Source organism: Vombatus ursinus, unplaced genomic scaffold, assembly GCF_900497805.2.
Source record: "Vombatus ursinus unplaced genomic scaffold, bare-nosed wombat genome assembly UNPS02014779.1, whole genome shotgun sequence".
In the NCBI taxonomy this organism is placed as follows: domain Eukaryota; kingdom Metazoa; phylum Chordata; class Mammalia; order Diprotodontia; family Vombatidae; genus Vombatus; species Vombatus ursinus.
The window spans coordinates 24,666,929-24,694,721 of NW_020954557.1; the positions used below are offsets into that span (position 1 = coordinate 24,666,929).

General features: G+C 36.0%; 1 protein-coding gene across 4 annotated transcripts in view; it reads right to left on the bottom strand.

Annotated features, from left to right (window-relative positions):
* GULP1 (GULP PTB domain containing engulfment adaptor 1) overlaps window positions 1-27,793 on the bottom strand; it is a 370,686-nt gene that overhangs the window by 313,109 nt on the left and 29,784 nt on the right. The window lies entirely within an intron of this gene.

Below are 27,793 nucleotides of genomic sequence, written 5' to 3' on the forward strand. Positions count from 1 at the left end.
GAGAGAAGGGCATATATTCCAGAGATGTTATAAAGATGAAATCAACAGGCCTTGGCAACAGATTGGATATAGAGTTGAGGGAGGTGAGTGAGGAGGGCAGGGTGTGTGAAAGATTTAATTCCTCACTTGATATTAATAATCAGAGAGTCAAACAACATTATCTTGGTGGTTACTATTTTCAATTAAAAAAGTTTTATTTATGTACTTTGCTTTTACATTATAAACATTTACAGACTCCTTCCAAATCCCCCATTCTTTGAAGTCTCTTGTGACAAAACAAAACAGTTTAAAAAAACATAACTATACTGACCACATCTGAAAGTGCATTATACAATATTTTCCTTCTGTAGCACCCCACCTCAACCTCTGAATTAAAAAAAAATGTTTTAATTAACAGAATCTATTTTTCCTCCCTCCTACCCCAACTCTATTGAAAAAACATGAGAAAAGAAAAACAGATTCCTTGTAACAAATATACATAGTTAAGCAAAAGAAATTCCCTCATTGGCTATATTCAAACATATACATCATTCCATTCTGTATATGAAATCTGTCACCTGTTGGTCAGGACATGAATATTATGTTTCCTCATCAATCCTTTTGAATCATGGATGATCACTCTATTGTTCATAGTTCTCACAGCTTTCAAAGTTGTTGTTATTATTGTATAAACTATTCTCCTGGCTGTGTTCATTTCATTCCTCATCAATTTATAAAAATCTTCAAAATGGTTCATTTTTATATTGTGTAAACTGTTCTTCTGGTTCTGCTTATTTCACTCTGTATCATTTCATATAAGTCTTTCCAAGTCTTTTTGAAGTCATATATTTACAGCACACTCATACAACTCATTCAGTCATTCTTCTGTTGATGGGCATCCATACAGTTTCTAGTTTTTGCCATCACATAAAGATCTTCGACAAATATTTTTTGTTTGTTTGTTTGTTTGTTTGTTATGGTTAGGCAATGGGGTTAAGTGACTTGCCCAGGGTTACACATCTAGTAAGTGTTATGTGTCTGAGGCCACATTTGAACTCAGGTACTCCTGAATCCAGGGCCAGTGCTCTATCCACTGCGCCACCTAGCTGCCCCCCTTCAACAAATATTTTTATAACAGGACTTTTTTTCTATTTTTTTAATCACTCTGGGGTATAGATTTAGCAGTAGAGAAGATGGGACAAAGGGAAAAATGCACTGTTTATTAAACTTTTGTGTATAATTCCAAATTTCTTTCCAGAATAGTTGTACTCCGTTCATAGGTCCATCAAAGGGTATCTTTGTGCTTGTTTTCCCATAGTCCTTCAAACATTTTCCTTTTGATGTCATTTTTACCAATCTGATAAGTATGAGGTAGAATCTTAAAACTGTTTTAATTTACATTTCTCTTAGTAGTAGTGATTTGAAGCATTTTTTAAGATGGTTACAGATAGCCATGTTTTTTTCCCTTGAGAACTTCCTGTTTATATCTTTAGATCATTTATCAGCTGGGGAATGGCTCTTAATATTATAAATTTGAATTGATTCTTATATGTCTTAGAAATAAGACCTTTTTTCAGGAAAAAAAATGAAACTTGCTACAAAGATTATTTTTTCCAGTTAATTGCTTCCCTTTTAATCTTGGTTTTATTGGAGGTACAAAAATCATTTAATTTTATGTAATCAAAATTATCTGCTTTATATTCTGTGATCTTCTCTATCGCTTATTGGCTAAGAACTTTTCTCCTATTCACAGATCTGATAGGTAACTTTTTTTCCAGCTTCTCTAATGACCTTTTATATACAAGGTTACATAACCATTTGGAGTTTATCTTAATACAAGGCGTGCCATGTTAGTCTAAATTTTATTTCTTCCTTGTTGCTCTATAATATAGTCACCATTTTCAAAGAATCTTATGATTTTTTACAATTGCATGAGAGATACCTTATCAGGGAAGAGCCACTAAAGTGGCATTTTGGTTAAACAGATTAAATGCTTTTTTTTTTTGCATTAAATACATGCTGTATGAAAAGCACATTCATAAAATATACGAAAACTTCACTAACTTCTTATCTTTAAGGTTCATATTCACCTAAAAGGATGTTCCTAAGTGAGCTCTGCCTTATTTAAGAGAGCCCTTTTTCACTCCTATAAATCTCTTTGGAAAAAGTCCAAGAAAGACATAACTTATGCTGAATTCTGCAATCTCACAAAGAATATTTTAACAATAAATGGAATTAGGTTGAATATTAAGGGGAAATATTTTCTCTGGGAATCCTAATTTTATGCCCTTTTTGGGGGGTTGTTTCTTTTTTTACTTACTAAATTATAATTTCCATCCTGGATTTGCAAATAGGCAGGGTTCCAGTTTGACAACTTGGTATTTGGGCATATGGATGGGAGACAGCTATAGGAAAAAGGAAATTCTGGTCCTAACTCTCCTAAAAAGTGATGTTGCAATATATAACAATTTCATCTTCCTTCAAACACTTTAAGAACTAAATTTGAGCCCTGATTGCTAGCTCTAAAAACCAAACTGATTGTTCAACTAGACTTTAAAAATCCAAGTAGCAATAAAAGTGGTCTCTCTAATTCTAATTTTTAATCAATCAATCAGTAAGCAGATAGGTATTGTTCAAAGACAAAAAATTTAAAAGTAAGTCCTGCCTCCAAGTATGCACACAAACACACACATATACCATACATAAAATAAACAAAATATAATTTCTGGGGAAAACTTAGGTCTACACAAACTAGGTCTGATCTTTGGAGGCTACTCCAAAACTTCATAACTCTTTGGTCCATTATGTTTCTGCCCAGAGTTTACTCAGGAAAGTCTCCTCATGTAAAACATATCTAGATCTTCACAGATGTGGTAAATGGAACTCTCTCGTGTAATACAAAGTCAAAGTAACAATTCATATATTAGGCACAATACAGTTTTTATTCTACTTAAACAGCTGGGCAGATCAGATCTTATCTGGGAGGTGGCACTTTAGTTGAACTTTTAAAGAAATTAAGAACTCTAAAAGCAGGGGTGGGGGGAAATGAAATGCATTCAAGGAATGAGGAGGAACACTGGTAAAAAAGGCATGGAGAAGGCAGATGGAACGTCCTCTGTGAGGATCAGCAAGGTCAAGTTTATCTGGACAGCAGAGTATGTAAAGCTGATACACAGTAAACCTTGAAAAGTAGATGGGAACCAGTTTTTTTAAGGGTGTTAAATTCCCAAAGAGGTATGTTATTCCAAAGTTAATGGGAGTCACTAGAGTTTAAAGATGATCTTTTTGAACTTGAAACAGTCATCTGGGATTGATGCACAAGAAGTGCATTTCAATGAACTTCCTTTCCACATTCATTACCATATTTCCATGATGAAGTGATTTCTCTTTGTGTATAACAAATTCGTCGAGGTAGAAATGCTTAAGGAAGACCGGTACAATTTTATCCTTTCTACATTGTGACTTTCTCCATTATGGTTTTGATATATCAAGAAGTTGGCATAAGAAATTAAATGGGAATCTTCAGGGAGTTTTGCGGAGGCTGCAGATGATGTGTGAAGGCCAGCAGATGACACAGAAAAAGTTCAGAACCTCAGAAATGCATAAAATATATGTATAGTATTGTATACTATCAACCTATTTTATCTCTTAATACCATAATAATTCAGATTTCTTCTCTGGTATGAAGGAAGGGCCAAAAATTTTTACCTGGATTTTCCAGATGGGGGGGGGCTGTACCCCTAACCCCTGCAATGTTCAAGGGATAACTGTACTAGTTTAACATAGTAAATTTTTTAAAAAATCACATTAATAATCAAGGCTACATGTACCTTGTCAAATGACCTTTCAAGATTACTTAGGAAGATCAAGAGAAAAATCAATCAAAAGAAAAATTAATCAACAAACTCAATAAGTATTTAGTAAGTGCCCACTAGGCAGACACTGTGCTAGGCCCTAAAAATACAAGAATGAAAACAAACCAATCCCTTCCCTCAAGGAAGTTACATTCTGCTTGGGAAAAAGAAGACAGGATACAATATATTTGCAGATAAAAAAAGATACGGGGTACATACAAAATAAACACAAAGTGAGTAGAGATAGTATTACTAATAAATGGGAATTGGTGGGGGACAGATCAGGAAAGGGTCTTCTGAAGTTTGGACTGAGGTTTAAAGGGGGCTGGAGGTTCCAGAATTCATAAATAAGGAGGAGAGAATTCCAGACATTAGGGACAACCTATGTGAAGGCATGATGAGACATGAACAGATTCCATAGCTCAAACAGTTTAAGTGTCTTTTTCTAGTTACATAATTAGTAAAGTTCAGATAACCGTAGAAAGGCTAAAGAAATGGCTAGGCCTCAGTTACGTCAACATAAGCTGTGGTCCAGGGACCCCAAGCTTAGGTCTACACAAACCAGGTCTGATCTTATAGGCACAGATGTGGTAAATGGAACTCTCTCATGTAATACAAAGATAAAGTAAAAATTCATATATTTAGGCACAAAACAGTCTTTATTCTACCTAAGTTTCCCAAACATTGCCATAACTGAAGTGGCAGAGGTAAGCAAGAACAGTGATTATTGACATAGATAATTTTTTAAAAATTTATATTATTAAGGAAATGAATAACTTTGGTATTTTTTTAATATTTCCTACTTCATGGATTTATAATTTCATTGGAGCAAATCAGAGGTGGGAAACCTGTGGCCTCGAGGCCACATGTGGCCCTCTAGGTCCTCAAGTACAGCCCTCTGACCAAATGATTCCCTCAAAGGGCCGCACTTGAGGACCTACAGGGCTACATGCCTTGAGACCATAGTTTCCCACCCTTGGTATAAGTATTCCTCTTCTTCTACCACCAAAAATTGGAAAACCCTTAATAATGCCATGGTTAGATGGTAGACAGAAGTCAGTAATAAAAGACAGTGATAGAACATGTTTACCTGCATCATTTCATTCAGGTCACTGACAAACCAAAAGTAGATTAAGAAAGGACTGAAGCCTCTGCAATGCAAATCATCTATTAAAATAAATGGGGAATCCTACATTTATCTCAAGTACTCCTCACAACAGTTTTTATAGTAATCAATATGGCTGTATTCAGATTCTTATGCATGCATTTTGTATATCAGACCCAAAAGAATGGAAGCATTTTCCTCGGCTACCCAGACTATTGAAAGGTTCCCTCACTTCTTGGGATATTCTTCAAGGAGAGCATGCACAGATTTTATTAACCCTACTTCATAATTTCAAAAAATTAATAATTCAGGGCACATTTCAAGAATCTCTCAGATTTCTGTCATCATATCAGTAGCTTGAAGCTGCAACTTGATTTGGATATCAAGGGTAGGTGGAATCTACAAGGTAAATCTAGGTTTTAATATAAGGAAAACCATTATAATTTCAAAAAGTAAAATGGGTTGGGCTGGAATACCCCTCAAAGGAGGTTTCCCTTCAAAGAAGGATTTAGCACCTATTGTATTTGTATTGTACTATATTTTCTGATTTTATTGTTTTGTATTGTGCTTTCTGATTCATATGTTGTTGTAACTGAATGCTAGGTTCAGAAACTTTGACAAACATAGGACACACTGGATTTTCATTTAGAATTTCTATGCTACATCTTGTACTATTTTCAATTACTTTTGAAACTGAATCAAAGGTTAAATTTCCAGAATCAAAAAATGTATAGAAAGAGATAAATTAATAAGATAAAATTTTCAAATAAATGCTAGTCCTTTACTTTTGCATTTAACTTCAAAGTTCAATTTAAAGTTTGTTTCTATAAAGGAAGTAATTTAGCTACATGTCCGGAAAAGGTAGAAATAGTTTATTCTTTTTAAATTATCTACACTATGCTTCTTTGAAAGCCAACAGGAAATTTATAAAAGGTGAACAAATATCTCCAAGAACACATAAAACATTGCTCAAAGTATTTCAAATGCTCCCCCCCCAGGGGAGGTCAAGGATTTAATAGAGGTGGAACTTTAAAAAAAAGTTACAAAGACAAGCATTTTCTGGAGACATATACATTATGAAACATATTTTGATTAGCATTAAGTATAACAGATGCAAAATGCATAGTATATGATATTAATAGATTTAAAATTTTGTTTTATAGTATTTATTTTATATTTATATGTATTTCCAAGCTGAACATTTTCTGTTTTTCAAATAATAGGATATACATACATATATGTGCATATATGTAGGAATGTATACATGTACATGAGATTGATGAAATATTTTTACCTTTTCGCCATCAACCCATTAGAATTTGGATCCAAAGGAATCGTTTCTTCTAGTATCAGGGGTAGCAGATACACAAGCTGCTATAGCTATATGTGCCACTAGGTGGAGATAAAAGCTTTTTATTCATACTCACTCAACAGAGCATGGATGAAAGCACTCAGTCACAATAACCTATGAAATATGCAGTGAAAAGCACCCACTCATCCGTCCTTAGTTTTGAACCTAGACTCCATGTTTGAAATGTAACAAATGGCAAATTTCAAAAAATGACTTAGAATTCTCCTGGCTCATATTCATATTGGCTCATATTCACCCAACCACCACTCTCCCTTTCCTTCTAAGCTTATCTCAAAGAGCTCATTCACTTGGCACAGCGATTAAAATGCATTTACTATTAGGCAGCTAGGTGACACAGTGGGTACAGTGGAGTAAGGAAGACTCATCTTTCTGAGTCTAAATCTGACCTCAGACAGTAGTTGCATGACCCTGGTTATGTTACTTCACTCTGTTTGCCTCAGTTTTATTTCCTGTAAAATAACCTGGAGAAGGAAATGGCAAACCACTCCAGTATTTTTGCCAAAAAAATCCCAAATGGGGTCATGAGGAGTCAGACTCAAATGAAACAACTAAACAAACAACAGAAAAAATTGTGAAAAAATAAAGTGTAGCAATAAGCTCCAAAGAGACAAAACACAGCCATTTCTGATAAAGCTGAATCTTCAATTCCCTCCCACCACTCCATCTTCAATATCTTGCCTATTACTTTCACCGCTTAATACAGAAAAAGATAAAGACCTTTGTAGGGTGTAGATCTTTGCTAAGTATCAAAGTAAAAAGAGTACAGAGGAATTAATCTCACCATGTTCCAGCTAAGTCATTGCCATGCCTCCCATGGGCCAGAAGCCAGGCAAAATCTTTCTACTACTTCAAATGACACCCTTAGGAAATTTCTTGGCAACCAAAAAGCCCAGTTTCCTTTTTCATGTCCCCTCCCAGTGAATTACCAGCACATCAAGATGCCTAGAAAGGAGTTCACTACTCAATACTTAAGTGGGCTAGCTTCAAGAAATTCCAAGACTAGCCACCCACATATTCCAAGTCGTCTCCCAGTGTGTTACAGTTGTGCCCCTGGCAATGTAAGAAAGAGCAAAAATAAGAGAGAACAAATGCCAGAGAATATACCATCTTCCCATTTTTGAAGCCTTGGCAGACAGCACCGTATCAGCATCACCTCTGGCATTTGCCCATTATGATAGTCATCTGGTTTGCCATCACAGCCACCATCACCACTAACTACTGACCAACCACCCCCAATAGATGGTTCATTCCCATGAGTCATGAGAAGAGTAAACCACCAGCTCTGCTTCCAATTTGGTATCTATAGCCATCATCCTTTAGAAGGAAGCATACCATTCAGATCGTCTCCAACACCAATTACCAATGAAATGCCACCAATGGAGCAGGAAAGGTAGTCTGGCTGACAAAACAAAGTACTCTAAGGAGGAGAAAGAAGACAACATCACCACCATCTCAACCACCACCTTTCCTTAGTACATATTTGTTTGTATGTTGTATTCCCCAACAGACTGTGAGTCTTGAAAGGAGGGAACACATTTTTGCCCATCTTTATATACACAGAATTTAGCAGAGTGCCAGACATTTGGCAGATATTAAATGTTTAATAAATGCTTACTGACTGACTAACCTAGGCAGAAACAAGACACTATGCCCAAGAGCTCGAGGATTATCAGCGACCCTGACATCCTATCCACCACCACTAGCCCTGGGCCTCTATAGTCATCATCCAGAAAAGCAACCCTAATGGAGATTTAAACTGACATTTAGGGGGCAGAGGCAAGATAGTAGAGTACAGGCCGGAACTCACCTGAACTCTCCCAATCTTGCCCTCAAAACAACTTTAACATAATTCCTCAAATTGAATTCTGGAGTGACAGAGTCAACAAAAGGTCAGGGTGAAACAGTTTTCCAGCACAGAACAACTTAGGAGGTTGGCAGAAAAGGTCTATCACATATAAATGAAATCACTTATAACCACAGGGGTACAGGGACCCTGGTCACAGATTCACAATGAGAATTGTGCTTGTGGTAGCTCATAAAGGAGAAAAAGACCTGATCATGATTCCAGCGCCAAGAGGGATGCCTACAGGGAAACAATGTCCCTTCCTGGGTAAAGGCTAGGAGAACCTTACCACACCTCTCCTTAATCATACCATCTTGGAAGCAACAAAAACTTCCAGATGCCCAGAACTGGCTCTAAAAACAGTAGCACAAAAAAGCCTGAAGCTTGAGACAGTGCTTCCTCCACCCTGGAAGCAGAGCCCAACTTTAATATACAAGTAAAAGTCAGGAAAGAGGCTGACCATAAAAAGTTACTATGGTGACAGGGAAGAGCAAGACATAAACTCAGAAAATAATGATGTCAAACAGCTACAAGCAAAGCCTCAAAGAACAATCTAGGTTTGGACACAAACCCAATAAGAATTCCTGGAAGAGCTCAAAAAGGATTTTAAAAAATCAAATAAAAGAGGTAGAGGGAAAATTGGGGAAAGAAATGAGAGTGATGAAAGAAAAAGGATTTGCACAAATAAAACAGACGCAGTCAAAATTAGAAGAGAAACAGGAAACTGGGGGGAATTTTTACAGCAAGTTTCTCTGATAAAAGCCTCATTTCTCAAATACATTGAAAATGAGTCAAATTCATATGAACACAAGTTCCTCCCCGATTGCTAAATGGTCAAAGGATATGAACAGGGCAGTATTCAGAAGAAATCAAAGCTATCTACAATCATATGAAAAAATGCTCTAAATCACTATTGATTGGAGAAATGCAAATTAAAACAACTCTGAGGTATGACCTCACATCTATCAGACTGGCTAACATGACAGAAAAGGAAAATGACAAATGCTGGAGGGGAACATGGAAAAAATGGCATACTAATGCACTCTTGGTGAAGTTGTGAACTGATCCAACCATTCTGGAGAACAATTTGAAACTGTGACCAAATGGCTATAAAACTGTGCATACCCTTTAACCCAAAAGTATCAGTACCTGGTCTATATTCCAAAGTGATCAAAGAAAAAGTAAAAGAATCTATAGACACAAATGTATTTATAGCATCTCTTTTTGTGGTGGCAAAGAACTGGAAATTGAAAGGATGCCCATCAATTGGGGAATGACTGAACAAGTTGTGGTATATGATTATGATGGAACACTACTGTGTTATAAGAAATGACAAGCAGGAGGCTTTCAGAAAAACCTGGGAAGACATATAAATTGAACAAAGTGAAATGAGTGGAACTAGGAGAACATTATACACAGTAATAGCAATGTTGTACCATGATGAACTGTGAATAACTGAGGTATTGTCAGCAATACAATGATCCAAGACAATTCCAAAGGACTTATCCACTTCCAGAGAAAGAACTAACAGAGTCTGAATACAGATTGAAGAATACTTCCTTAATTTTATTTTTCTTGGGTTTTTTTTGTCCACATTGTATGGCTAATGTGGAAATATGTTTTGCATGAGTTCTCAAGTATAATCTATATCAAATTATTTGCCTTCTGAAGAAAGAGGGAGGAGAGAGAAGGAAGAAAATTTAGAACATTTTAAAAAGTGAATGTTGAAAAAAATTTAGATGAAATTGAGAAATATTTAGTGAAATATATATTAAAAAATAAACTGACATATATCTCTCCAAGTGGTACAGCCCCCATTTTCTCAGCAGCCACAGCTACTGAAGACCAAGAAAGAAAATTTTCACCACAAAAGTCCTTGGCACTGTCAGACTGTTCAATATCAGAAATGGATATAAGCTTATCAGTGGAAATGGCATTAAAATAGTAGGTGTATTAGCATCTGCATTGCCACCACACCCTAAGGATTATAGGGCCTTTTCATTTGACTTGCAGATATAACGTTCTATATATGTTTAGCCTCCCCCAATTAGAACGTAAGATCCTTGAGAGCTGGGACTGTATTGCTTTTATATTTGTACCCCCAGCACTGAGCATTTTTCATTTATTCATTCTGTATCTCTTTCTTCCCCAAGATAAGCAAAGATGTAGGGGAAAACATATTCAAAGCATGCTATCCAAGTTTCATTGATTTAGAAACTTTCTCTAGACCCATCCATCATTTTATCCTTCAAATACACCCCATTAAAATTGAGGATAGGAGACAAAAGGAAAAACAAGACATAAGTTTAGAGAAACATGGGGTAGTTCAAGATTGGAAGGAAGGTGATAGGTTAAAGGGAAGGGGAAAAAAAATCTAGATAGTAAAAACCAGTATCTGCCATGCTGCATAACCAAGAAATGATAGTAAAACCATATGACGAGTTAAGAGTAAAATGTCCACTCTAGAAAGCTATTATGGGAGCCAGAACCTTGTAATGTTTTATCACTTTTTTTTTTCTTTTTGGTGAGGCAATTGGGGTTAAGTGACTTGCCCAGGGTCACAAAGCTAGTAAGTGTCAAGTGTCTGAGGCTAGATTTGAATTTAGGTCCTCTTGAAATGTTTTAACAAGAGAACCTAGAACCAGGCAATCAATACCTATAGCACAAATAAATATTTGTTGGCAAGTTTCCAATCTTTCTGAGCCTCAGAGTCCTCATCAGCAAAATGGACATAATAATAGCTATGATATTTACCTTTCTGAATTGTTGCAAACATCAAATGAGAAAATGTACATAAAGTACTTGGAAAACCTTAAAACTCTTTTTTTCTGTTATCATCATCATTATCATCATCATTCAGGGAGGCTAGGTGGTACAGTGCACAGGGTGCTAGTTCTGGAGTCAGGAAGACCTCCACTCAAATCTCACTTCAGACATATTAACTGTATGAACTAGGAAAGCTACTTAACTTTTGATTACCTCAATTTCCTCCACTGTAAAATTGGGATAATACTAGCCCCTTCCTTTTATAGTTGTGGTTGGGATAAAATGATATATCTGCAAAGTACTTTACAAAACCTTAAAACACTATCATCATCCTCATCATCATTTCATTACTACATCTAGGATGTTGGGCTCCATGGGTCCTGACACTGCCTAAACAAAGTTTTTAAACTGAAAGAATGGTGACCTCTTCTCATTGTGTCTCAACACTAATTAGCAATAACTACTTTACATCTTTTATTAATATAGTATTATTCTCATCCATTGCTTTAAGAGATATCTCATATCAATTCAGATTAGCTATAGCATTCTTCCCAGTTACTAGAATGAAAATTTATAATTAATGGATAACTTCCATGCCAGTTTACAAGGTTTTCTGGGGTATTAGTCAAATACAAGCTCAAAATATGAGTCAACAGAGAGAGATGGCAGCCAAAAAAAAGTTAATGAGATAGTATGCAGAATGAGGATGATGAGCATACCACTGAACTCTGTGCTAGTCAAAATTAAAGAACATTTGCTTTTAAAAGTACCTGAGAAATTTTTTTAATGGGGAAATGGGAATTTGCAGTCATTCTGAAAATCAATTCTAGAAATATTCAATATGTTGCCACTAACTTCAATAACATTGTTAAGTGCAAGTTAAGTATAGAGATTAAAAACAGACTAACATAATTTTTACTCCTAAATTGGAAGTTATTATATATAGTACATTAATTATAGTTTAATGAGTTTATCAAATGAATGGGTTAACTGTGAGCCTGCACTATTAAATCATTTTTCTTTTTCGCACTTTAGAGTACCATTATAACAACAACAAGCAAAATACAAAGTGGAAAACTAAAGTTTCTTACCAACAAGGTAAAAGACAGGCATTATAAAGTTATCACTTATTCCTCTTTCAGAGGATTTGACATGACTTGAAGTAAACATCAAATGAAATTTTGACAGATATTTTTATAAAGGGATTCATCTTTCAAGGCATAAAAAAATTAAAGAAGCTTTGGAAAGAAATTAAAATAAATTTTTAAAAGATGAAATAAATTAGTCTTAGCATAGTATGTTTAAAGGACCTTAACATGATTGATCGAGTGTACATTAGTATATATAGTCCAACACATAGCACATAGAGGCACCACAGCACATAACAGCTAATAAATTGAATAATGTGCATTTGTGTAAAGCTATATAAATGGGACATGGGTATTCGCAGCACGGTAATACAGGAAAACCAATTTGATTTTCTGAATCTAGTCTTCTAACAATCTTAAGACCTTATGCTAAACATGTCCTCTTCTCCTGCCTGCCATCCCTTGCCTTTTCTGAAATCATCAATGCCTAGAACCTTACACGATAAGACTATGCCCCATAGTACTGATGGTGTCTCCCCATCTTATGAATCAGAGTGGGGAAGCCAACTGGATGTGTCTTGGCAAGATCCCTTCTACTCTTTTAGTCTGCCTCAGCATTTGTGTGCCACTATGATAGACAGAATGATGATAAATGTACTCAGAAATCTCCTTATATTCAGGAGTCTCTAGTGATAGGATTTTGGTGTAGTAATAAGCCAAGTACAAGGAATAATAGGATGCAAAACCATCACAGATTTTCTTCTCTACCTGCCATCATGTGAAAACCATTATGTCTGAAATGCAATAATATCCTTGGTTGTATGGCCTCTCTTCCTTGTCTTTCATGTGCAGTTTTAGAAATTATCAGCTCCTACTCCAGCTTTTTGACCTAGTTTTTGAGGCATTGATTGTTGTCCTGTGTCCTTTTTTTGTCCTTCCCTTCTCTATCATTTTTCCAACATCAGATATCTCCAGGTAACCTAAATAGCCTTCTTTTAGCCACAGCAAATAAAGAACTATTGCTTTCAGAACAGAATGTTTGTTCTAATTCTTCTGTCACTGAGAGAATATTTGCATTAAAAATATGTCTCTGCCCTAGGAAGTAACTTGGTTTCATTGAAAGTACCATGCAAATTCCCATATGGTAGCCACCTTTTTCTCTTCCTGGTATTTTCTTCTAGGACCAACTCAATGCTCATCTGCAGTACCTTCCCAAATGTATAGAATAGCTCCAGGTGGCTTACAGAACATAATGTGGATAACAGGCACTTTTCTTAATCGTTTTAGTTTCTCTTTAAAGAAAAACTGACCTAATTTCTTTTCAATAATCATGGATCACATTAAGGAAGTCCTATAATGTTATAGGGTTCAATGCAATCAGAATGATGTCATCTGCAAATGAGATCATCTGTAGGTTTCACCCTAAACAGAGACTGTATCCCTTTTCAAGCTTGCACAGGACATCTTCTGTGACTGTAGCAAAGATCTTTGACAAATGTACCTTTGATGCCTTGTTTCATGTTAATAAGCAGAGGGTCAATGAATAGTTATGTCATTGCATTCATCAAGAAACTTTGTGTGATATTAACATATGCATGAATTTTTACTGGGGAAGCTTATTTAAGGATGCATTTTACTCTATGAATTAAATGTGTTTTTATAAGCATTACATAAATCGCATGTTACTATCTAATACACATGAAATGTATACACATAGGCATGTAAATGTTTATTCACTGTTTTACTATAAATGTATATGCAGAGATGTGTGTGTGTGTGTGTGTGTGTGTGTGTGTGTGTAATCCCCAGGCTGACTTTCCATCTAAAAAACACATATTTCAATAAATTAGGTCAAGATTAACACACCGAAAAATCACTCACCAACACTGTATGAAATACAGTGTTAGTAATCCAACAATTGTTTGTTTCACTCATATCTCACTGTGTAGAACTGTAAGATTAATTAGGGACTATTTTCAAGGCATAAAACATTTTGATAAATTGGATCTTAATTAGATAAAAATGGATATTTTAAAAATATAGATTGTAAAAGACTCAAAAATAAACAAAGGAAAATGTATAAAGAGTCCAATACTCATAAGAATCTAGACAATCTAGTTGTTCTCTGCCATCTGTTTATTTTCTTCTCACCACTAAATCCTTATCATGTAGTAATAGGATCATAAATCATTTATCATTACATCCAACCTCCTCACTTAGCGGATGAAGAAACTGAGGCCCAGAGATGTTAAGAAACTTGCCCCAGATCACACAGGCAGTACCAGAGCCCAAGGCTTTTGATGCCAAACTCAAGCATTTTTTTTCCCATTGCATCATCCTAATTCTCAAAGCAATTATAAGCAGTTGGAATAGAAGACACCTTCACATCTCCACAGGGTTTCTGTACTGGTGAGGTTTTCACTTGCTGCTGGACTCGAGAATAAAACTTATTTCTTGGAACTTCAGGTATGGCATGGCAACAGACCACTGTCTGGCAGAAGATGAAGACACTGTCTGTTTCCACATCTTTATTTCTTCTAAAGGATTTCAAGGGGCTGATATCCTGATTGGGACTAAACTGCAACAAATGAGGAAGGCTTGGGAGGATGAGTAGCAAAGGAACAAATCTGGATTTTCTAAAGAATATAGGGTCACATGACTACGGTCATGTGAGGCAACCAGTAAACTTCAGGCACTGTTCTGAAAGGGATAAAGAGAAGTTATAGCCCCAACCAATCAATGCAAAAATAGTATTTAATATTTTATTAGTTGGACACTGAATAATTATAATGACCAAGCTTGCCCCAGAGTTGAGAATGCATATCTCCCTCCTTTCACTGGTACACAATATTGCATTTACTATCAGACTTGGTGGATGGGGTGGTCGGTTTCATAAACTGCATTCTTTTCTCTTTATAAATAAATCAATGTGATGTAAAAGCAAAAAATATTGTAAAAACAAGTTTTTTTTTAGATTATTAGCTACTTTTAAATCAGCTGAAAGAGGCAGCAGGAAGTAGCAGAGAAATATCCCAGTGTAATTACTGCCTCTGAAACCAATGGGCTGCTGCTGTGTGGCCTTAGGCAAGCCATACAGTAAGACTTCTCTCTTAAGACTATGAGCTGCAGAGGAGGTGTCTGTGGGCATTCTATTACGGGAAGCTCTCTACATGGACAAAATCACAGGTTGATCAAAAAGGAAAAATTCAGCTATATTTTGCTGCCTTCACATTACAAAAAAAAAAAAAAAAACTTCATTTTACTCTCCATTAAAATTTTTCATATAAAAAACAAAAAGTTCTAGGATTTGAAACTCTAATACTATGAAACTTCCAATGAGTATTTCTGAAATGTGGGTTGGGGTGGGGGGGGTGGGGAAGGTTCCTGGGAAATTTTAAATATGCCTTCAAAAAAGAAAAAAGTAAAACGTTAACTCTCCATATACAAGTCTGGGCTCACTCTAATACCATCCTTAAAATAAAACTGGATGAGGTTGACATCAATACTATTAATAGAGAACAAGGAGTGCTGATAAAAGTTCCCCCTTACAATAACTTCATTTTTCATTCAAGGAAGTTGATCAAAGGTGTTCCCCATCAACCTGACCAGCTTACATGGTGATGAACCTTTGCTTTGGGACTTCAAATATCATCTACTAGGAACACTGCACTGAGGAAGAGTAGATATCCTAAAGTCTCATTAAGTAAAGATTAACTAATTGGCTTGGGATGGTATAAATAAACTGGGGTAGACCAGGTTGGCTTGGACAATTATGAGGTAGTCATCCCTTAGTTCTGGTCCTCTATAAGAAAGGAGTTAGTTATACAATCAGCCCTTTTGCTGTTTTCCCCTTTTTGAATTAGATGTGGAGAGAGCAGTTAAAGAAATTGAAAGGGTGGGGGAGAGGGCAGTGCTACATTCTTATCAGCACACTACTCTATTTACCCAGAGTGCATCTGACCCTTCCCCTCTCTGCCCCCAACACACACACAAATATACAAGTATCAGAGATAACCTAAGGAACAGAAGAACTAGGTCAGTGACTGTACAGAATGACTTCCTGTATCTTGAATTCCTTTAGAGTTCTTGAACCAGATCTGGAAAAAGGAGAAGGGATTTCTGAATCAATATCAAGTTGCTAAAGATTCCCCCAAAAATATAGAGTACTTGAACATCAATAGAAAGAGAAATGGATTTCCTGGGCAACAAGAGACTTTAGATTACCTCTTTAGCAATCCAAGTTACAGAGTTTCAGGACCCAGCTTTCTAAAGAGTGAAGGGGAAAGGTCTGGATAATTCTAATCTCTTAGAAGATAATTCCAGAATGCAGTCTTTTAATGAGAAGGGGATGTTCTTGTGAAACACCAGCCTTCTGGGAGAGGTGTCCAGAGCTAGAGAAACAGCAAGGGAATGGCTAAGATACAATATAGGGAGTGACTGTAAATCATTCCAACTGTGAGGATCCAGCAGGATAAGGACTGCCATTCTAATCATTCCACATTTTTCCTTCTGGAGAAGAGTATCATAAAGCTGGAGACCTATATGCAATCCCGGGATGCAAATGGAACTTACAAGAGCAAGGGGGTGGGGAATTATCTCTGGGCAACCATAAGCTCTTTCCTATTCTGAGGGAAGTCAGCACCTCAGGGCGTGGCAAAATGAGTGTATGTGATAACAGAGGGCTTTGTATGGAAGGTGGGAGTCACTAGAGAGGGAAAATTATATTGGCTATTGAAGGACACCTTTCATGTCTTCTGCATTTTTCCTGGGGTGAAATAAAGGCTGTCCTATACAAATGGTTTTGTTACTTTGAGTGCTTATATTAGAGTGGGGACTTCTAAGATTTTCTAAGAGGAATATAGATGTATGTATGGGAAGGAGGGAAGAAGGGAGAGGGAGGTAGGTGACCATAAGGATGCAAAACAAGCCAAAAAGAAATTGAACTGAGGCACATAAAGTCAGAGCATTGGTTGGTCAGAACAGGTTTATATGCTACTACCACTGCCACTACCACTACTGCTACTGCTGCTTGCTGCCAACTGTTCCTCCTAGTCTTCCTACTAGTTTTTAGAGTGCTTACTAAAATGATCATAGTTGGTGTGGATTTGTAAAGGACTTTCACAATTTATAAAGCACTCTCTCATAATAACATTGTGAGGTAGGTTGTACAAGGCCCAGAGAGTTTGTGATTTGTAGGTAATAGAAGCTAGAAGTAGGTTTGCATCTAGGTGTTCTAGTACCAAAGCCACTGTATTCTTTTTTCTTTCTCTAACTTTTCCCTTTTTCCCCAGGTTTCTCAAACTCCTGTTCCCAAGGGATTCAAATGGAACTTCTGACCCTGACTCAGTAGGCAATAACACAGAATGCATTCTTTAAGGAGAACCAAATTTTTAAATGCTGTGAATTTTTCCATATTCTGTTTTAAAGTGTGACTGTAACCAGGCATGCTGGGCAAACTCAACTATATACTTTTGTTTTAGAAAACATTACTAGTCAGAATGTAAGAGAGACGGGAAAGAAAGAACACTGACTTTGGAGTCAGAAGTCACGGGTTCCAATCCCATCTCTTTGCTGTTTAGCTTTTCCAGTCTCTGTAAACATCTCTGTAAAATAGGGTTAATTATATTTTAAAAATTGATTTCATAGGGTTGTTGTGAAAAAACATAAAAAAATGTGAGCTAATATTATTAAAGTGGAAAAAGCCTGACAGTCAGACTTAGTCAAGCTACCAAGAAAGAATCCTATCATTCAAATATTCTAGCACTTGGGAGTCATTGAAAAAAATTAACTATCCATTAGGCCTACTCAAAGAGATATATAATACAAGTGATAAGAAGAGAATTGGCACTGTTTAAATGGACATATAATTTCAGGCATATAAAAGGAAATCTAGATCCTCCAAAGATTACCATCTTTGAAAATTTTTTTTCCAAACTGTGAGACATGAAGGATTTGATCTGTTCCCCTGAGCTTCTCTAGCAAATGAGGTCATTACTATCATTTGTTCTTATCTGAATCATCACAACGTCTCTGCCAATATCTTCACCATATATCCAGTTAGCACTTCATTCTGAAGGTCTTCTCCCCTCTCTAGAGTCCTATTTTATACGAGCAAACTACAGGTCAGATAAAAATCTGATTATTTCTAACTTGGTTGGAACAACACAAATTAGTTTTAATTCAACAAACATCTAAGCACCTACTGTGTTCAAGGAAAATGGTAAATCCATCTCAACAGAATAGAAACCGTTACCATATTTGTGTGTAGGTGTGGGTAGTTGTTTTGGTTGAATAGTAACAACAAGAACAGAGTCAAAGAATTTTCAAATGGAATAAGGCTTTAGAGCAAACTCCTCACATCACATTACCTGCTACATAGTAGGCACTTAACAACTACTCATTAATTGATTCCACACAAGAGGAAACTGAGGGCCACAGAATTTAGTGACTTCGCCATGATCACCCAGGCCTCTGATTCCTTCCCCATGATCATCCAAGCCAGAACTCAAACTCAGGCAGAAAAGTTAGAAGATTCCAGAGATCAGAAGGCTAAAGAACAATACTTGACAGAAATACCACTGAGAGTATGTTGCAAGGTTACACCTAGGAACTGTGTTCTACCAAGTTATGCCATGGAAATTCTTTGATACAAATCTTAAAAAAAAATTTTTTTTAAGTTTCACAAAAGGAAAATCAAAAAACTCAGTTGCCTTGTAAACTGAAGCCTTAGCTTTTAAAAAGAAATAACAACCAGTCCTACTTCTGATTCAAAGAGAATATAAAATCTAAGAAGACTGATTTGAAAGTGTTATCACAGTCTCTAAGACTTTAGTTTGAAGAATCTGTCAATGAACCAAGTGAATAAAAAGAAGACTGTTCAAAGGCAAATTTTATACTATATTCCCATCATTTGTATATATGGGGGGGATTTACATGGTGTGGTTTTTATAAAACAGATAGACTTGGTTTTAAAAGAAAAAATGTAAATGTTTAAGAAAATCAGAAAACTTTATTGTGTAATTTATAATACCTGTTAGTAAAGGGGGAAAAGTTATCTTCCTTACGAAGGCATATGCTAGTACAGTATCACTGAAAAGTTTTAATTGAGCCTGAAAAAAAATCCTCCTCCACTCTAGTGATTTTTCATTCTGTCAACTCTTAACCTAAATTAACTTATAATTACTAAAAAGTCAAATTATAGCAAGAGGTCTGTGACCTTTTTAAAAATATTTTGACAACTGCATTTCAATATAATTGGTTTCCTTTGTAATCCTCTATATTTTATTTTATGTATTTAAAGTATCATTCTGAGAAGGGATCTAAAGGCTTCAGCAAACTGCCAAAAGAATCATAATACACAAAAATGTTAAGAACCTGTAATTACAGCCAGAATTGGTATCCATCTCATTTTTCCAGTGGAACTTGGCCATTCAAATTAGTCAACACTTTTATCTTTAATTGATGAGTAATATCCAAAAATAATTAATCTCTAGGCTTTTTTGAAAGTGTGGTTTCAGGTTAACCTGAAAGTGTGGTGTCAGATTATTTCCCAAAGTGACTTTGTGAAAGTTATTATAAAGGGAAGGCATTTGAGCTGGGTGGGGTGAAATAGGATTTGTTCTAAGACCAATCTCATTCCATAAAATCTGTGAAAGGTACTTTCTACAAGTACTCTTAAGTCAGTGCTGAGGATAGGACTAGGATTTATTATCCAAAGTATGAATATATACTGGGAGGTTTTTTTTTAATTTCCAGTTGAGATGGTCAGTTCTAGAAATACCTGGTTAGGGTCTGGCTGCAGCTTGATCCTTAGGCATCCCAAAAGTGTACCAGTAGAATATGTCTACTGTGAATTCATAATTCCCATACAAACACAGGAAAAGCAAACAAAAAGGGAACAGAGTAAAAATAGAAAGGATTGAACTTATTTAGACCCACTTCCTGATTCTCATTAAGCATACCTTGACTTCCTTAAAATCAGAAATACAAGTCAGTGTTTATTTTCAAAGAAGTTTTCTCACTGGCCAAGACCCATTCTTCTGATGCTGCTTCATGATCTCCCTATACTAACCAATTCCTAGCTCTAAGTTCTCAGTTATTATCTAATTCCATTATTGTATATTATTTTAATTCACTCAAAGTTCTCACTTTCCTTTGCTTTTCCATGTCCTTTCTCCTCATTTTTTTCCACATCAAAAGAGGTCCTCTGTCCTGTCAGTCCCAGAATTAGCGACCTGGATATCACACTTAAGAGTTCTTTTCCAACTTTGCTCAAAGCACAAATCGCTTTACAACTGCCTTAACAAGTAGCCATATCTCCTCCACTTGAACAATTTCAGTGATCACCCCAGGTTCAAAATGACACCTATGCAAAGATGATCATGGCCAGTTGTCACATAAAAACAGAGTGAACTCCTTGTTCAAAACTGGCTATCAGTAATGGATTGATCCACTATTTCCCGAAATTTTTATTATCCTAACCACACCTATTTCTAGCTAATTAACCTCCCTAATACTTTGTCTCAACTTATTGGCACCTATCCGTTATAATCTATTCCAACTATGAGTTTTCATCTTAAAGACAGTGTCTACCTTTCTCACAAACGATAATACCTAAGAATTCTCTCAAAAGGAGTTCTGCCTGCCCTAGGTAGATTCCATCTCTCAGGAATCTCAGAAAATCTTCCTAAAGTTTGTCAAAATAGAAAATTCACAACTTCCTCATTTCATTGCTAGACAGCCATATCCATTAAGAAGTGCTTTCTCTTATTAAACTAATGTCTCACATCCTTGAGTTTCCATCATTGGTTCTAGCTCTGCCATACAGGAACTCACGGAATAATTCTGAGCCCTCTTCTCCTACTCTAAACATCTGAACAAGTCAATGAGCCAACAGGCTACTTAATATGTACCAAGTTCTCAATCTGCACAAAGCAAGACTGTTCGGTGTGGGTTGTTGTAAAGAAATAAATAAAAATGAACACTTTTCTGATGCTGAAACCTTGGACTTGTAATCAGAAGGCCTTAATTTGATTACTAGTTTTATCATTTGCTAGCTATGCAACCATGGGCAAGTCACTTAACTTTCTTTGTGTCTCCTTCTCTTAATCTGTAAAATGAAGGGCAGATCTCTATATGATTGACATGAGTTCTTCAAGGTCTAACATTCTATGATTATACAAACTAAGTACTTCATAGAAGAACTGTGTCAAACACTATTATTCCCCTGTAGGATTAGATACTGATGGATACTGGGGTGTCTTTATAGAATAACAAAAACATTTGTGACGTTATTGTGCCAGTGTGCCATTTTCTCAAATGCCTCAATTTGTACAGGATGAGAAAAGTCCTGGGCTTAGACACAAACCCCACAAAACCCCTTGGCAAGGCATACCACTGCAGCCCTCCAAATGATTCTCACTTTCATTTTGAGGGAAGGGCCTTATAATCCTATAACACCATTCCATGACATGCAAGCATATAACCACACTAAATCTGGGTCAACTGAGTTTAAACTAAAGTCCAATTACACCTAGACTTTCTTAACTAATTTAAAAGTGTCCTTATTAAAGTTGTAACACCTTAATGTAATTCTTAATAAAGTTGTAATAGAGTCAACAGGAGTACAAGAGGAAGGCTAGAAGCCCACAAGTTTCCTCGCTAAAGATGATTAATAATGGGTTGGGGTAGGAGAAGAGGAAGGAAAGGAAAACTCGGGAGAGTATCCAGGTCAAGAACCAGGTAAGCCAGTCAAAGTGGGAAGAAGTATAATATGAAATTGATGATGCAATGAAGGCCACAAGACAGAAATGGGGCAGTTATCTCAAGGTATAAGGAGTGCATTCAGCATTTATTAACTGATATTTATTAATAAGGATGAGAGGATTGTAGAGAAGGCTAAAGGTCAAAGACAGGTTGGATAAAACTTAAAAAAAGGCAGCAGGCTCATGGGTATCTACCAGAATGAATGCCTTTTGATTCACTAGCAAGGGCCTCATGTCTCTGCTTCCTTTGAAAACAAACCTCGAAGAAGAATCCAGACTGTCCCTATCCGTCTATAGGAAAACAATATGATCCCTACCAAACTTAACACTGCACTAGGGTACAAAGGTACTCTTTGTAATGAACAAAATCTTTCAAGTCAGCACAGGTGATTATCCAGACCGTTTTCAGGGACAAACTTGTTCTTTAACAATGCAGTCTGTCCCATTAGAAAACCATTAGTAAGTTCTTTATATTTAGCTGAAATCTGTAGAAGGCAATTTCCTCCTATAGAAAAGTAAAAGGGGTGTGAGCAGAATAAGGAAAACAGTTTATATTTTAACATCAACACTGTGAAAAACAATTTTGAAAAAATTAAAAACTCTGGTTGACACAATGACCAACCATGACTCTAGAAGACTAATGATGAAGAATGCTACCCACTTTCTGACAGAGGGGTTACAAATTTAGGGTGCAGAGTGACACACGCATGTATAAATCTTGCTTAATTATGTTTATTTGATAGAAAGAGGTTTTTGTGGGAGGTTTTGTTTGTGGTGGGGGAGAGAGAGGAAGGAGAAAAATAAATGTTTGATAATTGAAAAATATATTTAATCAAATAAACAAAGTGGAGGTTCTGGCCAATGACGTCCTAGTTCTCAGTGTGCTCTCATTCAGTCACCCATGTGGATGCCTGGTGAGGATGCTTCTGGGCATGCTCAGGGCAAGTCCCTGCTCTCTATTTCAGACCATATACAAATATTCTATGACTATTTCCTGTCTGGTTAGAGTAGGGCAAAGAGGAGCCTATTGCGGGACTACTGGGCTGTAGCTGGCTAAATCAGTCTCTTTAATTATGCTGGAAGACTCCAAAGTGGGAAAGCAAAATGCACAATAGCCTAACTCTCCCCACCTAGGGCAATGTATTTCATAAGCATGATACAACTATTTTTCCTTTTTTTTTCTTTTTTAAAACACATCTTTATTGATCTTTTGTTATTTACATTACTAGAATTTTTTTCCCCAGTTTCTCGTCCCCTTTCCTGTCCCAGAGCCATTTCATATAACACATTTTAAAATAAATTTTTATTCATATCTTGTTTTTTTTACATCATCATAGCTTCCCTAGTAAACCTCCTCCTTCCATAGTACCATCCTATATATCAACTAATATTTTTTAAAAATAAAAAAGAAAGAAGGAAAATTAGAATAACTTTTCAGATCAAAAAAGGTCTAAAAATGTTTAATGTGCAAAATTTGTGAACCTCCTGCCTCTACAGAGGGGTGGGGTTATTTTCTCATATTTCTTCTTTCTAGCCTTGCATGTTCTTTATATTTTGCAACATTCACTTGTGTGTGTGTATATATACTATTCTTTACATTCTGTTCTTGGCTCTGCTTGTTTCACTTTTCATCAGTTCATGCAGATCTTTCCATTCTTCTCTGTATTCATCATGTTCATCATTTCTTAGAGTACAGTAATATCCCATTATATTCATGTACACAATTTGTTCAGCCATTCTCCCATTGATAGACATCTAATTTGCTTCCAGTTCTTTCCTGCCACAAAAAATGCAACTATAAATATTTTGGTGTATATGGGGACTTTCTTCTTATCAATAACTTCCTTGGGATATAAGCCTAGCGGTGGAAATCTCTGGATCAAAATGTATGGAGACAGTTCAGTCACATAATTTGATTTCCACAATAGTTATATTGATTCACAGAGTACAAATACTTTTTTTTCTATCTGTACTTTGACTGTTCTTTCCTGCTGTTAGGTGAAGCTCAGCTACAACTTTGTGAGCTTTATAAGGCTAGAAGAGCAAGTTACCAGAGGGCTGGGAACTAAAATCCACACTAGAGTTTTCTAGAAACTATGCTCAGTGTGCCCATGTGGCCCTGAAAAATGACCTGCTCTTATCTGAGACACTATGTCCAACATCATGAGAGTGATTCATCCCATGGCTAAGTTGAATTTGGAAATAAACTCAGTGAGATGAATGTTTTATAGCAAGGACTTTCAGTTTCTACCCACTCTCCCCAGGGATCAAGGTGGTGGTAAGGAGGGAGTGTGTGGTTTGTGTGAAATATTTTTACACTTCTCTTCTTGCTATATTTTCTCAGTAAATGCTCCCTTGTAAAATCTAATCTATTTAAACTAATTGATAGTTGGGAATTAATCACTGAATCAATGATACAGGGGAGATGTTACTGGTACTGGAAAATGATATTGTGGATAATACATTAGAATTGATGCTTTAGCCAACAGCATTAAGAAAACTTCAATCCTTCATGACCACCCTCGCTAGGACCCTAAGCAGGAATGGGAACTAAGGGACCTAACTTGCTAGTGTCAATGAGAATTAAGATAAGGACCCTCAGAGTCTATATGGGCTACACAAATAAGCCACATAATGATATGTCATAATTCTGTATCCCAGTCCATGAGCCACAAAATAGAGTTGAAAAATGTTATAAGGTCCACCAAGGCAGGATAGAACAATTTCAAATTTAAAAGGAATAGAAAAGAGAGTAATTAACTAACTTTCAAAATTATTCATATATAAAGCACTGGATATCTACCAAGAATTATTGGGTGGGGCAATAAAAGATGTGTATTATTTCTTGCTCTCAAAGTTCTGAATGGTAAAAAGAAATGGCAGTTCTAGCTATAGGCAGATATCTTAACAACAAAATTCAAACATTTATTAACACCTGCTATGTGCACTGAATCCTGCGAATACACCAATAGAGTTTTTTGTGATCTCACTAACATAGGTACTTTATTGTTGACATATCACACAACCCATACATTCCTAAGTACATTGCAGGGGTGTGCCTAGCATCATCACCATCACCATTATCATCACCACTAACATTTATATAGTGCTTACTATGTGCCAGGCACTATTTTAAGTGCTTTACAAATATTATCTCATTTGATCCTCACAACAACCCTGGGAGGTAGGCACTATTGTTATCCTCATTTTGCAGATAAGGAAATTTAGGTAAATTAAGGTTAAGCTATTTACCCAAGGTCACACAGCATCTGAGGTCACATTTGAACTCAGGTCCTTCTGAATCCAGGTCCAGCACTCTATTCATTGTACTACCTAGCTATCCCAAATACTTAATTTTGATAACATTATTTAGATAACTTCTCCTATATAATGTATTACATAACATTCATGCCCACTTTACACTTCTGCATTGACCTTTGAGTGATCCTCAACTTCAGTTATTTGCAAACTTTAATATTACATTACTTGCAGCTATACATCTTCACTAGAAAACAACTGATATTAAAATAGATAGGTCTTTGTTTGAGAGAGATTCTTGGAATCTTTAAGAGAACTATGTAATTTCCTAAAGGTAATCCAGCCTGCTTTCCTCCTACTGTTCAATTCTGGCCTCATCTTATCATCTTCTTGCAGTGTCTGCTTAAGATGTGTGTACTGATATTCCAGCTAAATGGTTTGGCCATTTAATTGCATATTATAGTTAGAACAAGAGGCATTCTTTATCCACTTGGTTTTTCCTGTATGAATAGCTGGGCTGGACACTATGGAACAATTAAGGTTCTTTTAAGAAGCTGCAATGTTCCACAGTTTAGGATAGCAGACCCTGATAATACCAACAATAAAAAATAATGCGAGGCCTATCATTAAGGACCTTTAATGTAATAGGAATTTCATTCAAAAAACATTTATCAAGTATCTATTATGTGCATATAGTATTATATGCTAGGTACTGCTAGAGATGAGAGTTACAACTCCAAATCTATGAACTTAAGAGGAGACAAAATTTGAATTAGCCCTTGAAGATCTTTCAGATTCCATCAGAAGTAGAGCTATTACAGAAGAGATTAGAAGTTTAGAAGTTTTATGTATAATCTTTATACTTTGTATGCTGAAATGTTCATGTTTGCTAATGCTTGATACGTTTAAGTTCATAATAAAAGAGAAAACTACAAGGACCAAAATTTAACAACATATTGAAGGACTAAGGAAATTTTTGCATCAATTGATTGATGCCTCTTTAAAAAAAAGTGGAGATAATCTCTTCCAGACAGGAGAGGGAGGGTCTATGCAAAGGCGCTGAGGTACAAGATAAGAGGTCACAATCAGGGAATGATTAGAACTCTAGTTTGACTTCAGTACAGCACATAAGAAGGAAGATAGGGTAAAACACGACCGGAAAGACAGGTTAGAGGTATGTTGTAGATGATCTTGAGTATCAAAACGACTTTACATTCTACCTTCTAGGCAACTGAAAGTCACTGAAGTTGTCTGAGTAGGTGGATGACTGCTCAGATGTGCCATAGGAAAATTACTTTAGCAACTTATGTGATGCTGACTTGGGAAGGAGAGAGATGGCCAATATGGTTAAGAAGATGTTAACATTAGTCCAAAAAAAAAAAAAAAGGAATGCATGTGAAAAATATTCTGGACATAGGATCAAAAAGGACTTGGCTGGTAAGACTTGGAGAACAAAGAATAGGGAAGAGGCAACCAGGACCCTGAGACTGTGAGCCTAAATGAGTGGAACACTAGTAGTGTCAGCAACAGAACTCAGAAAGTTGGGAGCAGGGGCAAGAGTAGGAAAAAGAACAAGCTCAGTTTAGAACCTGAGTTGAGTTGTCAATGGGTCATCCCAGTTAATACTCAGTAGGGCAACTGGAAATTACAGACAAGAGCTAGAATTAATTATTGAGTCTCTTCTCTTAATGGACATGTCTCCATCTATGCAGATGACTTCACTGAAACACACTTTTGGTCTCAATGGTGAATGTTAAGCTTGAACGTCAGTTTCTGAGAATTGTTTATACAAAATTTCCTGTGCACTTAGAAAAACTTTCTGTCTTTACTTCCTAACACTAAATGAAGCATATAAGACCTAAAAGTCATAAAAAAAGTTGCTATTTATGGAATTTACTAGAAAAAGATAAGTTTTATTCCAATTTAATAATAGCTTAAGGGAGTTAATTTTAAGATTTACAAAATGCTTTCCTCACAGCCATTCTGTGTAGATATTATAAAGATAGCTCCATTTTACAGATTAGAAAACTGAACTTCATTGCGAAATTAAGTGACTTGTCCACAATAAGATGCCTAAACAATTATCTGAGCTGGTTTTCAAACTTGGGCCTTTTCTTACTCCAGGTCTAACGTTATTTAAACTACTAATACTCCACACTCTTCTCTGAAATCTAATGGAAGGAATTTAATATTTGTATTTTTTTTTGTTTTAGTGGAAAAAGTTGAACTTGTGTAGATCCTTTTCTTCTTTGAATGATATTTATATGCAATGTTATTTATTAAAAGTCATTTGCCCTTTGGCCTTTTGTACAAACGCTATTATAAAAAAATCAGACTTGAAAAACATTCCATCCTTCAGATCCAAGCCACTTGTGTTTTCAAAAATATTACTACAGATGGCAGGAAGGGCACTCTCAGGTCTTCATCCATATTCTGAGTAGCTCATTTTATGAAACAGTCATTCACAGTCCTTTACTGTATGTTATGATTTTCTAGATCATCAATGTGGATTCTTTGCTTAAAGAGGAAAGCACACACATGGGTTTCAGAATTGGATCAACACTCTAGTAGGTTGCATGGTAGAAAAGTAGGGCAGTTAACTGTCAGTTATGAAACCAAGTTTATAACATATTTACTGCCTCAGGGCTTGAACTAGTAGTCTTCCTTCCAAAAAAGAAATTACTGGTATCATCCTTCAGAGAAAAGCCTCTGCCAAGTGACTTATGTTTCTTTGAATACTTATTTTCTTTCACTGTTAGGATTT